General features: G+C 37.5%; 1 protein-coding gene across 2 annotated transcripts in view; it reads left to right on the forward strand.

The window, feature by feature from the left end:
* Positions 1-8,475: 8,475 nt before the first annotated feature.
* Positions 8,476-14,975, forward strand: part of LOC129236469 (protein phosphatase PP2A 55 kDa regulatory subunit) — a 98,257-nt gene continuing 91,757 nt past the window's right edge. The window contains exons 1-2 of one of the 2 annotated variants that reach the window (XM_054870884.1): positions 8,476-8,700; positions 9,429-9,991. The gene's annotated coding sequence lies outside the window, so the exon portion shown is untranslated. Of the gene's footprint in view, positions 8,701-9,265; positions 9,992-14,975 lie in introns of those variants that run through there. The other variant, XM_054870883.1, reaches the window with a different exon arrangement.

A 14,975-nucleotide genomic window follows, 5' to 3' on the forward strand; every position in this document is an offset into this window, starting at 1 on the left:
AATTTAAGATTGCTCTGTACGTCAGTCACCAGTTCGCCGTCTTTGTTCTTACAGGAAAACGCCCCGGTCATGAAACCTTCTGTAAGCCGCCGAACTTTCTGGTAGAATTTTCGGGCGTTGTTCCTGTTGGCCAGCATCTCAAGCTCTTCGCACTCACGTATTTCGGCCTCTCGTTTCTTCTTTCGGATAATACGTCTCTCTTCCTTTTTCAGCTCTCTGTAGCGATCCCACATGGCTCGCGTTGCGCCCGATCGCAGCGTGGCTCTATAGGCGGCATCCTTTCTTTCTGCAGCAGCATGACATTCCTCGTCGTACCAAGTGTTTTTTCGGACTCGCCGGAATCCGATTTCTTCTTCGGCGGCGGTACGTAGAGAACGAGAAATGTTGCTCCATTGCTCATGCATGCCGGTTTGTTGGGCAGTACTCTCTGAGAGCAGGAGTGAGAGTCGAGTGGCGACTCTTCTGGCTGTGTGTTGTGATTGCAGCTTTTCGATGTCGAACATTCTTTGCGTAGGTAGATGCACGTTTTTTGCTGCACAGAGGCGTGTGCGGAGTTTGGCTGCAACAAGGTAGTGATCCGAGTCGATGTTGGGTCCCCGGATCGTACGTACATCTAATACACTAGAAGCGTGTCTTCCATCTATCACAACATGATCGATCTGGTTTCGTGTTTTTCGATCAGGAGACAGCCAGGTGGCTTGGTGAATCTTCTTATGCTGGAATCTGGTGCTGCAGACTACCATGTTTCGGGCCCCGGCGAAGTCGATCAGCCTCTGTCCGTTACCGGATGTTTCGTTGTGCAGGCTGAATTTTCCGACTGTGGGACCAAAAATTCCCTCCTTGCCCACCCTGGCGTTGAAGTCGCCAAGCACGATTTTTATGTCGTGGCGGGGGCAGCGCTCATAGGAACGTTCCAGGCGCTCATAGAAGAAATCTTTGGTCGCATCGTCCTTCTCTTCCGTCGGGCGTGGGCGCAAATTAGCGATATGTTGAAAAAACGGGCTTTGATGCGGATTGTTGCCAGACGCTCGTCCACCGGAGTGAACGACAGTACTTGGCGACGAAGTCTCTCTCCCACAACAAATCCGACACCGAATTTGCGCTCCTTTACATGGCAGCTGTAGTAGACGTCGCAAGGTTCTATGGTTTTCCTTGCCCCGTCCATCGCATCTCTTGGATGGCAGTGATGTCAGCCTTTACTCTCACGAGGACATCAACCAGCCGGGCAGAGGCACCTTTCCCATTAAGGGACCGGACATTCCAGGTGCATGCCCTCAAATCATAATCCTTAGTTCGTTTGCAGGGGTCGTCATCAGTATAGGGAGGTCTCATCCGAGGCTTTTTTTAACTTTTCATGGGGGGCGATTTTTAAGTGGCGAGTCCCAAACCCAACGCACAACCAGCTATCCTGGAATGTTTCGCCTTCTCACGTTAGCTCACTCCCGAACGGATGTTCGGAAGCTACCCAGAGGATACAAATGCATTTAGTTAATTCTATATAAAGCCTTTTGCAAAGTAGGCTGGACTCTCAAAAGCAAGTATTTATAGTGAAGTGAACTATCAACTAATATGTATATACGTTTCCACGACAGTCGGTTCTACGTTACTGAAACGACCCGGATTTATATCCGGCCAAGGACTGTCACTCCAGCAGCATTCCCCGTATGTAAGTATGGGGAATGTTTATGCTGCTACAACAACAACAACATCAACAAATATAAGCGTTAAAATCGTGACCCATTAAATCGTTCATAGCTTCTTCATATTCACATATCGGGAATGCTGCTGGAGTGACCGTCCTTGGCCGGATAAATCCGGGTCGTTTCGGTAACGTAGAACCGACTGTCGTGGAAAACGAATGCAATCGGAGAGAATGCATCTAAGCTAATTTTAAATTTTGATTTAAAAATTGTGAAAATACTACCGAAACGTAATTAATGTACCGATCCTATAATATCGCAAAATGCTACGTCATACAAATCAGTGACAGTTGTTACAGTTATTACAAACTATCAAGTTTTGGTGTTCATGTATCCAAAAAAAACTTAGGGGAACAGTAGGGGAAGGGAGAGAGCAAACTGATGTTTCATTTTGAGGGGAAATTGCAAGTTTTCACTGGATTAATTTTTACTTGTAAGAATTTGCAATTGTGAGAAACGGCTGATTGCAAAGTACGAATAAATTTAAATAAAATTAAATAAATAATATGGTTTTGTTAAAATATTGATAATAAATTATCGGGAGCCACAAGCTATCAACCAAATTAATTAACTCCAAAAAGCTTGGTGGCAGGGCTGCTAAATCGGCCGTTGTATAGTAGGATGTGAAGCCCCCAAGCCTGCTTTGCAACTCGCTCGCGCTGTAGTCATTTCCTAATACAGCAAGATGTTCGCATAGTTATACCGCTACGCACTCGGTCGACATTGCCTTCTTCGTAGAATCAGGGTGCACCACGCGAAGGTGCAGGTTTTCGGTTAAACACGAGAGGCTGTATATGACGCATCAATGTTTCTTACACCCCAACTTCAACGACATCACAACTTGTACAAAAGGTTAAAATTATTGTCGCTTGCCTTAAGTCGGTGTTGCTGTACGGATCCGAAACTTTGTTGGTAACTTCGACAACAAACGCCAAGCTGCAAGCGTTTATGAACAGGTGTCTGCGTAATATACTTGAGATATGTTGGCCAAGAGTTATAACATCAACAGTGAAATAAAGAAAAGAAAATATGGATGGATAGGACATACTCTGCGAAAGCCTTATGAGGAAATACCGCATACCGCCTTGACTTGGAACCCGCGAGGAACGAGATGAAGAGGCAGACCATTGATGACTTGGCAAGCGACTATCCGGACTAACCGGAAAATTGTTTAATGAACTGAGATTTATATCTAGAAATAGAAATGTTTGGAAAACATTTGTTGAATCCTTAAGCTCATAAGGAGTATGGAATTATAAATAAAATAAGAGAGTGTAAGTCAATATACAATATTTTAGATAAAATGTATAAAGTTTACTTGAAGTCATTTATGTATTAAATAGGAATCGGCCAATATTATAGAGGTATGTAATTCTGAACCGCAGACTCCAATCACCGTTGCTGTAGCTTCCGCAATACAAATCGAAAAGCATTAAAGGTATATTTTGTGTTTTATGCTTGTAATTCTTGGTTATTAACTAATTTGGCACTGTATGTATATATATATATATATATATATTAGGCCGGGTCGATTTGTGGGGAGGCAAAAAAATCGCCCATTGCTCTGTGAAAATCATATTCTAGGGATCAAAATAAGAAACTTTGCCGAAGAAACCATACCTCTAAAACGAATTCTGATGTCCCCAATTTGGGTCGAACTTTTTAGTTTCTTTTCTATAACTCACTTAAATTAATTTTTTCATTTACATATGTTCTGACTAAATAAATTTCCTAAGAGAAAAAATAGATATTATTATAAATAAATAATAAATATTATTATAAATAAATAATAAATATTATTATAAATAAATAAAAATAAAGAAAAAACATAGCCATTTAGCTGATTTTTTCATGTAAAGGCCAAAAATGGTGATATTTTGAAATGATTGTATGGGGAATCCCCCAGGGGAGTTCCAGGGGATGTGCCACTGGCATGGGTGGATCGGCCGTCCAAAGTTAGTGGGGGTCGGTCATACATTTGGCCTCGATTAGAGCACTCTAAATGGGTCAAAGTGGGATTTTTCGTTCGACCCAAATTGGGGGACATCAGAATTCGTTTTAGAGGTATGGTTCCTTCGGCAAAGTTTCTTATTTTGATCCCTAGAATACGATTTTCTCAGAGCAATGAGCGATTTTTAAATCGACCCGCCCTAGTATATATATATAATTGGCACGTACACCCTTTTTTTGGTGTTTGGCCGAGCTCCTCCTATTTGTGGTGTGCGTCTCGATGTTGTTCCACAAATGGAGGAACCTACAGTATCAAGCCGATTCCGAACGGCAGATATTTTTATGAGGAGCTTTTTCATGGCAGAAATACACTCGGAGGTTTGCCATTGCCTGCCGAAGAGCGACCGCTATTAGAAAAATGTTTTTCTTAATTTTGGTGTTTTACCGAAATTCGAACCTACGTTCTCTCTGTGAATTCCGAATTCACGCACCAAGCCATTCGGCTACGGCGTCCTATTACTAAGCTCTAAAAAATATTAATAAAGTTAAATTTATAAAATGAGTAATTTATTAAATTAATTATTTAACGACTATCAACTACAAAAATTGCCTGTTTTTGCGCCAGCGGTTATATTGCGTCTGGCGTTTGTTTACCACTTAATGAAGCGCGCACATGCACGCATGAAAACCACACAAATACACAAAAAAAAAAAAACAAAAAGTTAAAATTAAAATGAAAACAAGCCAGTAATTAAAATGGGAATTTTATAAATAACGTAGTGTAGAGCGGTGCAACAGTTGATTCTCTGTACAAAAGAGCGTATGAGTATAAATTAAAATGAGAACAAAAGCGATTTGGCAGTGCGCGGAGAACGATGAAGGATATGTGCGTGTGTTTTGTGGTCATTGCTTATGTCAGTAAGGTGACTATGATATTTACATTAGGTACCCAATGAGAGTACAGACCGAATTGACCGTAGGTTCATAAATGCCTACAGAGAACAAAGCACACTTTGCAACAAAAAAAAGTGCTATTTCAGTAGCGCTTAAATTTGGCAAATTAAAAAATATAAATTTTCAATGGCTCGCATAGCTTTCAAGCAAATGAAATCGAAAAGAGAGTTGTGCTGGAAAAATATAAAATATTCCTAAAATTTTGACAGTCCTTGGCCGGGTGTAAATTCTAGTAGACCAGGCTCATGCGCGCGTTAAGGGAGGAAACCGGTTTAGATCGATCAAAAAATAGATTTTTTTTATTGCATAAATCGTTAGTATAACTGCTCAAGAATGTGTGGTAAAACTTTTAAAGCGAAATTCGCATTATTCCCGATTCTATGAGCGCTTAACCAGTTAACTGTGATTGACGAGTATACTATACTCGTCATGCGTATAAATTAGTGACCATTGGCTATTTAAATTACAATTTTTGAGAAAAACAACACATATTCTCAAATTTCAAGATGTTTAGAATATTTTGAGGCTATGCCGGAATAAAACAAACAAATAGAAAATATAAACAGTTTGAGATAATGTCATGCTTCCCCGTATGCACTGATTGAAAAAGTTCACCATTTCGCATAATGAATTTATTTATGTGCGATGATAACGTTTTTCAGATGTTAACCTAAAAGGGGCAAAGGCAAAAGTCAAAAAGTGGATTTATAAACTAGAAAGCTAACTCTTGTGTGTCAGTGCATATCTTACCAAGTGGCGGCGGTTCTTATCAAATAAGTACAGTGCAACGTAAAAATTTCAAGTGCGTAAATATTATAAAGTTGTCCAGAAGTTCTGTAAATTACTATTGTTTTATTTTTAGTTCATTTGTCCCCAAAATGAGCAACTATCCAACTATCTTTTTCATCCAATATCTTACCAGCGCAACTTACTCTGTGATTGACGAATATACTCGTCATAGCTCAATTCTGGCGACACAGTTAACTGGTTAAGTGACTGCCCGTCGGTTCCGCACCGTAGCGCGCGTTAGTTAGAACGACGTTTTTCTGGAAACTACTTTTCTTCAACTGGTGGGCATTCTAGCTTAAAAAGTTATCGACCAATCGTTCTACAATTTCTCCAGAGTTTTTCTTCATTCAATTCTAATTTTTATAAACCTAGTTCTGGGATTATATTGTTATTTAAAATATGGTTTTTTAAGCAAAATAGATGAAAAAACATGGTATAAAAACTACTTTGTGTTCAAGTGCCTCAAAAGCATGCAATTTTCAATATTTTTTTACCACAATTAGGTTCATATTCATCCAGCAAGACACTCGGATGGCGATCGTGCATGGACAGCACGCTCTAACGCCGCTATCTCCCGCAGAAATAGCTTCAAGAAAATTTAAAAGTGTACCTAAAATATAAATAAAATATCCTCTAAACTTAAACAATTTCTGATTATTCCTTCTTTGTTCAAAAAATTCTCGAAAAACACCAACATTTTGGCCTCCTAAACCGGTTTCACCCGTAAATAGTAGTTAGATTCTGCATCAATGCTTCTGCAGTGGGTTAATAAAGAATTCGGACATACATAGCATGCAGCTTCAAATTCAAAATTTTTATAAGAAATGCAAATTAGTAATAAAAATCCCGCAATTAATTTTCACTCGGTAGAAAAGTGCAAAGAAGGAACCCAATGTAATAAATTAAAATAAATTTTTAGTCGTGTTTTATTGAATAAAGGTTCAAATTATAAACATGGGTAGACAGCGTGGACAAAAGCTCAATTCAAGTCAGAAATTTAATTATTAGTCATCATGTAAAAGGAAAACCCGTTCGGGAAATCTCAGAAAGAGTGGATAGACCCCGCTCGGCTGTGCACGACGTGATAAATGAAACAAAATTCGTGGAAAATAAGAAGAAATCGAGACGACCAAAACTGTTTTCGGTTGCAGATGAACGGTAGATAGTGCAACAAATCAAGAAAAATCCAAATTTGAGCGCTCCTAAGCTCACAACAGAAGTCGTCCAATACCTTAATATTAACTATAACATTGAAACTTGATCAGCAGCATAAGCTAACACATCCGCAAATTAGTCACCGTTCATAGTCCGCACATACTCAACCCTCCACCCCTCTCTTTTTCGTCCTATCGTTTCTCCCTATTACAATGGTATCACAAAGGATGAACCAAACTTCTTTCGTCCAAGTGGGCCCCCGTAAGTGATATGTCAAAAATTTATATTATTGGAAACTCCCCATTTTCATTAAATCCAACTCATGGATTTAAAAAAATTTAGCAAATTTGGATATTCCTGTTATTGCCCTAAAAATTGAGCGACATGGAATTTTATGCCAGTTGCAAACTGCAGATTTTTTTTCCTGTCAAAAATGCATCAATGCATTCAAATTCAAATAGATTGGGTGATATTTATTATTTTTGTGTAGAACCATTCATGACATTTATTTTTAAATTTTTTAAAGATAATCCCTTTCAAATGTTGGCCGCAACTGCGCCGTAATTCGGCCATTCGTAAACACGTCGTTATTTCTTTGACTTTCAACGCCTCAATCGAAACTGGTTTATCCACAAACCATTTAGACTTTACTTAGCACCACAAATAAAAGTCCAAAAATGTGATATCCCACGATCTTGATGGCCAATCCACTCGTCCGAGGCAAGAGATAAATTGCTCACCGGAACGACGACGCAGTAAATTCATTGTTTCATGCGCTGTATGGCTAGAAGCGCCGCCTTGTTGCGACCAAACGTTGAGGAGAGCACGGGCTTTCATTTCAGGCATCAAAAAGTCGTTTATCATGCCGCGATAGCGTTCGCCATTCACTGTTACATTGATGCCACCATCGTCTTTGAAGAAATTTGGGCTGAAGATTCTTCCAGCCCATAGACACCACGCGGTTCTTTTCAATGGATTCAATGGCTGTTGTTGAATGGCTTTGGGTTGCTCTTTAGCCCAAATACGGCAATTTTCCTTATTAATCATTACCCCAAAAATGAGACGTATCGCTGAACGGTTATGTGCACCATAAGTTGGCCGGAACGCGCGATGAACTCTTTTCATAGAACAACGATTTTCGTACTAAAATTGTACGATTTGTAAACTTTGTACGATGTATTACGTCTCAATAATATTAGGGGATACTCAAGAAAATGATGTATTTAGTTTGACAGTCGTCACGCGTGATCTGTCAAAAAAGCCCTTTTGGGTAAAGTACCTCCAATTTGATCACCCTTTACAAATAATTTAACTTTTTTAACAATCCGAAGATAAAAAAGTTGGGGTGAACAACGACCACAGAATGTCGAACTGGTTAAGTTCAGTGAGAAAGATCATTTCTTCTGACGATACTCGTTTTCATTTCGGCGACTGTGTTAGATAGGTAGGATGGCTGTCGCAATGACACATTTAGACCTGTCGTTGATCCATTGTGACTGTGATAATAAACAGAAATTCCACAGCTCACATGTGATTGTGGATAAATTGCTGCAGTACCTAGAAAATACAATATTGATAGTTAACGTACGGATTTATAAATGAAAATTTTCAAATTTGTTTTATTGTTTGTCTTTCTACATTATATTCCAATAAAGAATTAATTAGCCGTGAATACACGAATAAATACCGAAATATGTACGAATAAACCACAAAAATAACCCCACAATATAAAAAATCTCCATACACTGTAGCATAGTGTAATATGAGTGCGAGTAAATGAACAGGCTACTCATTCAAAATGAATAACGGGCAATGGCTGAGTGAAGTTAGATATGCTCCCCATACATACCACACAAAATACTAGAGAGAGCAGAATGGATGGGGAAAGCAAGGTGTTTTTGATGTTGAATTGGTATTGGCATTGGTGGCAGCACGTTCAGACGTTTTGTGTGTTTTTATAGTTTCAAAAACATCAGTTTCGTTGGCAATGCGACTCGCAAAACAACAACGACGCAAACGCATAGAAAGCAAGCAAACGACGTGCGTACATATTTACATGCATACGTCTGAGTAAAGAAAAAATCGTACAAACAAATTTGACGGCATATGCACAGAGATCTCGAAGGCCGAATGCGATTTACAGACGACACAAGTAAGTTGCGGTACGTCGGAGGCCGAAAAAAGTGCATAGAGAAAAATGCCGTTGTCAAGACATTGGCTAAGGAAATGAATTGGCGAAAATAATTGTGCGCGTACAATAAATTTGTGTTTTTTCTTTTCTTGTTTTTTTTTTTTTGTTGAAAAATTACATTTTCATATTTTTATTTTCGAGAAGGACAATTGTTTGAGATTGTGAAATTAGAAAACTATAATTAGATTCAAACTAAATATAAAATAATCAAATAATTAATGCGTAATGCAAAAATCGTTCACTAGTGAAATTTGCATAAACTAATGAAAATGCTTCCGGAAATAGGAAATTATATTAAAAGAAATAAATGGAAATAAAAAATGTTATAAAAATAATGAAGTAATTAATTTTAATTTAAAATGATATTTTCACTTGTGTAATTAGCGTCGTGAAATTTTCTAGTTAACCGAGTTAAAAATTCTTATTTAATGAAATACATACTTAAAAACAAATACTTTGCTTAAATTGAAATGCGGATTTTAAATTAAATTGTTAACAAATTATTTTATAATAAAACTGTGAATTTTGAGAATTCTGGAGAGTTTTAGTAGAAATTGTACAAATTTCACAATAAGCCAACGAGTAAACGGCGTCGCAATCAAATTAAATTTTTCAACAAAAATTTTTTTTTTAAATATAATAAAATATTTTTTCATTTTGTTTGTTTGTTTTTTCTATTTAACTTTGAGTGACTAATATATCAGCAAACACCATAGTGCAAAATCAGTGCGAAGCTAAAAATTGAAAAAAAAAAAACACACATACAACAAAAGCGACAGGAGTGAAGGAGTACTTCCATCAGCGTGAAGGAGTACTTCCATCTCTCAAATGCTACCCAATTCTGAAAAAATAAAATTAAAACTATGAAAACCCCAAATTTGGGCAGTGCAAATAAAAAGCAGCAATAACATATATTTCTAAACCGAAAAAATACAAGCCAGATAATTTAAAAAATAATACAAATACATAAATGATTACATCGGAAAAATGAGCAAAAAATAAAAAAATTTTCATTCGCCTCAAAAACAAAAAACAAAACAGTTAATAACTACCCAAATTGAATTTTGTAAGAGAGTGAGAGCTAATAACGGAGTATAAAAAACAATTTTGAATCAACAACAAAAAGAAGAAAAAACAAAAACAATCGGACGCAATTGTAAACCCAAGAAAGAAAAAAACATAAAAATTAACAGCTGTAAGGCTTTATTGCCAATACGCAGACAGTAGTAGCCTGAAGGCATAGACGGAGCCTGTAAGTAACGATTTTTTGATGAATATTATTTCTATTAGAACAAAATGGCGTTGCCCTTTAACAAATTTATAAAAATTTAAATTTATAAAAATTTGAAGTGAAATTTAACTCTGCTGTGTGCAAAAAGCGTATTAGAATTGAAACCAATGAGAATAGGATTTGGTTCTCATAGCATCATTTACCAATAGTCCCATTATGATGCCACATAAATCCCCTACATTTTCAATTTTCATATCCTTAACCAATGAATTTCTATCTTCCCCTCCAGAGCGGAGGCCACTCGCAAAGCAGATGTTATTGTAGCAGCATAAAAATTCCCCATGCATTTACAGCGAATGCTGCTGGAGGGACAGTCGTTGGTGGGATATATGTAAATCCCAGTCGTTCCGGTAACGTAGAGCGCCAACACATTACTATTCGGTTAGGTTGCTAGACACGAAAGACATGACGGAAATGAAAGAACGCATCATCTAGATTAAAAAGCGGCAAACATGCCCCTAATTGGTCCTAAGTTTTTCTGTGCACCTGTGCACGTTGTGCCACAATAACGAACTTCTCAGGAGGTGAGAGGAGAAGAATTGCGTTGAACACTGGCGAAATTATATCGGTCAGCCACAAGCCCAGCAATTCCTAATGCCAGACAGAGGAATTTCGGATAAACTACTTTCACTCAACAGTGTAGACTTAAGACTTCTAACTGATTACTTTGTAGCCCCGAGACACCACTTAACCAAATTGGCCGCTCTGACCATCATCTGCCGCTTCTGTGAAATGTGCACTGAAAATTCAGAACACATCCTTTGTAAATGCCCTTCACTAGGCAGAAAACGCCTGCAGCACCTTGGTGGCATTACCGTGCTTCCATATAAATTATAGAACCATAAACCCCAAAATGTGCTAAAAAACTTTAATTTTGTTCGCAGCGCGCACTAATCTAATAATAATAATAAACGTAAAACCGACTACCTTGGGAAAGCGCAAAGCAGGCGTCTTACGGCTCGTTGTTACAGCTTTTGCAAAAGTTGTTGTCTCCCGATAATGGTGTGGCCTTTTAACAGCCCCGTGATTGTATATAATTATTTTCCGTCCATATAAGCTGCGTTGGAAGGTGTGTTCATCTCCGACATGCATCTTAGAAAAATATTTCCTGCGCAATGTTTTCCAGGTTTCGATTGCCATCCCTTCCAGACTGGCAAAAATGGAACGGGCACCTTTCTGATGTGCTGTGCTGAAAAATCTGCGACAGTCCAGTATATGTAGTCTTAAGTTGGCTGTGTCACACTCAATCCACCGTAGGAGCTACTTAGCTGGCTCAAAATAAACTTCTCCGAAAACTCTTCTCTTCAATTTTGAGCCCTTTTTTGTATGAAGCATTAGGTAGGTGAATTTTGAAAAGAATATGCTTTTCTCTGCATATGACGCTTATTAAAGCACAAGAAATTCCATGGTGAAAAAATTCAGATGGTGGGGAATGGGTATTTGAAAGAAGGAAGGAATTCCCCGAAAGAGACAGCGGTTTGTTTACGAAAAAAATTGAACACAGTCTACACTTATATTTGTCGCTTCGTTGCCGTCTGAACAGCGAATGAATGGACGAGTGTGAGAATACGTGTGAAATGAACAATTCGCCTGCCGATCCCCCGGTGACGCGGCAACCGAAGTTACCCGCTCAATTTCAATTTTTCAACATTACTGAAGGTCAAACGTGGTAATCTATTATCATTAAAGAAATTCCAAGAATGATAGATTCCCAGGTTTGCTATTTAGCTGTGGTGAAACAATAGTTGTGTGGGTACCTTGGCTGCCACGGCACTGGGGACATTCTGCAGCCGAATTCTGCACGACCAATTCACATGTTCATTCCCACACTCGTCCAATCAGTCGTTGGTCAGATGGCAACGAGGTGTTTTCGTTGGTTGATTTTTTTCGTATATCACTAACACAGTCCAATTTTTTCGTAAACAAACCGCTTGGTGACCCAAGTGGCGTCAGCCCATCAGCTGACTACGTCAAATTCGCTCATAGCCGAATAACGATCGGCTACGTAGCACGCTAAACATATTTTCACCATGAAGAAATTCATTTGTTGTTGTTACGTAATCTTTTATCGCCGCAACGTTATGTGTATAGAGACAGCTGTCGTATGCGATCGGTTATGTAAACTCGTTTGTGGATCTTGTGGACTTCAAAACAAACAACTAATTAAATACTGAATTGAATTCTGTTAATAGTATTTAATTAACGTTAAATGTTTTTAATTAACTAAATTATCAATCTTATCAATTAGTAATAATTTGCAAGAACTACTTTCAAGAAAGATACAATTGAGAGAGCAAACCGAAACTCTATTCTAAGGGGAACGGTGAGTTCTACTTTTTACTTTATTAGCAACCATTTTTAACATTTTAAGGGGTTTTTTTTTTTTTGCATGTTATTATAGTAAAACATTTCAAAAATACCGTGTTAAAATTTTAAGTCAATCCGAGCAAAACTTTTTAAGTTATAGAGCATAAAGCCGAGCCGCCTCAAACATCTGCCGAGACGCAGCAGTTGCGCGCGTAGTCCGTTACAAACTTTAAACGCGGTTTTCTCGAACCCTTTTTTTTAAAGTACGTAGTCATTGGCATTTGAAAACTACTCAACCGATCCTTTTGAAATTTTGCACACATATTTTACATATAAAAAACCTCCCCCCAACGTTTTTTTCGCCATTTTTTTTTATATTAAGGTGGTTTTACACCTACAAAATGGCGGCATTTTTTCGTCAAAAATCACTTTTTACTTCAAACGACTACCAAATGGCTGAAAATGAAAATAAATCGTCAAAATAAACGTTGGGGGGAAGTTTAACTCATACTTTAACTAAATTATTCAATTTTTTTGATTTCAGATGATTCTACGCTGAGATATGCTGACTACTGCAAAATGTATTTTTAAAAAGACGTCTACGTAAATGTGCTCTCATTCGCTCATTTTGCAATATTTTTACATGAAAATTTTATCAAATATTCTTGAAATGTCACTTTATAATATGCAACAACTTTTAATAAACTGACTTGAACCGTTTCGCTACAATAAATTCATGAAAAAAGTGTTTTTTTCTAGCTCCGCGGCTTTCCCCACAGCAAAAACTTCCGCTGGGAAAATACTCCTGTGTTCTGGCTGTTTGATAGGCTGCCTTATCCCTAGTTTTGAGCAGTAAATGCCCGCTCCCACTCCATCTGAAGTTTTAGATCCGTCTGTATAGATATGAAAAGTTCTATGACTAGGTTTCGTATCTTTGTGCCATCCCTCCTCTTCAATTGTAGTGCGAAACCTTCTCTCCCAACTAAAGTACGGAGTCATGTAGTCTGTGCACTGTCATAAAATCACAGATCATTTTTTTTTGCTGTATTATAGCTGAGGGCCGCCGCCGTAGCCGAATGGGTTGGTGCGTGACTACCATTCGGAATTCACAGAGAGAAGAATGTCGGTTCGAATCTCGGTGAAACACTAAAATTAAGAAAAAGATTTTTCTAATAGCGGTCGCCCCTCGGCTGGCAATGGCAAACCTCCGAGTGTACTTCTGTCATGAAAAAGCTGCTCATAAAAAAATATCTGCCGTTCGGAGTCGGCTTGAAACCGTAGGCCCCTCCATTTGTGGAACAACAACGCACACCACAAATAAGAGGAGGAGCTCGGCCAAATACCATATATAATATATAGGTATATATATTATAGCTGAATATATATAAGATGAATTAAAATAGTTTGAATTATTACAAAATGCTTAATTTGGAAATACAATTGAATCAAAATTGCAATGCCATATATGGGCGCATATGAGGTAAAGGGTTAAGGCAGAGAAACCATATGATTATAACACATGATTTAAATATTTGAAAGTAAATAACTATAGTTTTTTCTTATTTATTTATTCTTCTTTCCTTATTATATTCGCCTTGAGGCTTTGTTGATCGATTTTAGCGAAGTTTGTTTTCACTTGCATTTAACACAAAATCGATCAACCTGAGAATGAAAATATGTAAGCGCAAAGACAAATAATCTTTTTTAAGGGGGTGGTAGGGGTTAGCGCTAAAAAAAACACTTTCTTTTTGGCATTTTTTACAGAAATATGGCTTAAGATACTTTAATAAAATCAGTTGCATGTTATTGTACATCTTTTCAATAAGTTTTTAAAAAATATTAATAATAAAATATTGACAAATAAGCCCATGACAGAGTTTTTTTGGAGATATGTTTTTCGAGAGGTGCTCTGCGGTGCCAATCGGCATTCGACGTAGAATCATCTGAAACTAAAAAAGTCCAATTTTTCAGTTAAAGTATGACGTAATGCTCCCCCCCCCCCCCCCCCCCCATTAATAAAATTTTTTTTTTTCATTTTTGTAGTTTTGGTGGCAAAAAAACGTAAAACGAGCATTTTTGGCGAAAAATTTCGCCATATTGGTAAGTGAAAAACAACCTTAAAAAAATAAAAATAAAAAAAACAGTGGGGGGGGGGGGGGGAGGTATTTTTGATTTAGAAAACGTGTGCCAAATTTGAAAAGAATCGGTTGAATAGTTTCGGAGTTGTGATTGGCACCGACTTTTAAGAAGTCGTTTCGGGAAAAACGCGTTTGAAAAAATGACTCTGAAAAACTATCGATGCTCCGCATTCGAGGTAGAGTGCCTACAAAGGCTATAACTTTGAGAGTTCTGCTCCGATCCACCTAAAATTTTGACACAACATTCTTGAAATGATTTACTATAAGATGAGTGAAGAAAAAAAATTTCGATTTTGTGACCCTACCCCCCCCCCCTTAAGGTAAGATAAGATTTTCGTGCAAAAATTGTAATATTAATAAAATATTTTATACAAAATCAAAAATTATAATAAAATTTAAACAGCAAAATAACGGTTTACGATATGAAGTGTATTTCTGTACCAAACAATTTGTAATAATCGTTACAAACCTTATGTGTGGCATTCTTGTGCGTAAAAAAA

This window comes from Anastrepha obliqua, chromosome 1, assembly GCF_027943255.1.
Source record: "Anastrepha obliqua isolate idAnaObli1 chromosome 1, idAnaObli1_1.0, whole genome shotgun sequence".
Classification (NCBI taxonomy): Eukaryota; Metazoa; Arthropoda; class Insecta; order Diptera; family Tephritidae; genus Anastrepha; species Anastrepha obliqua.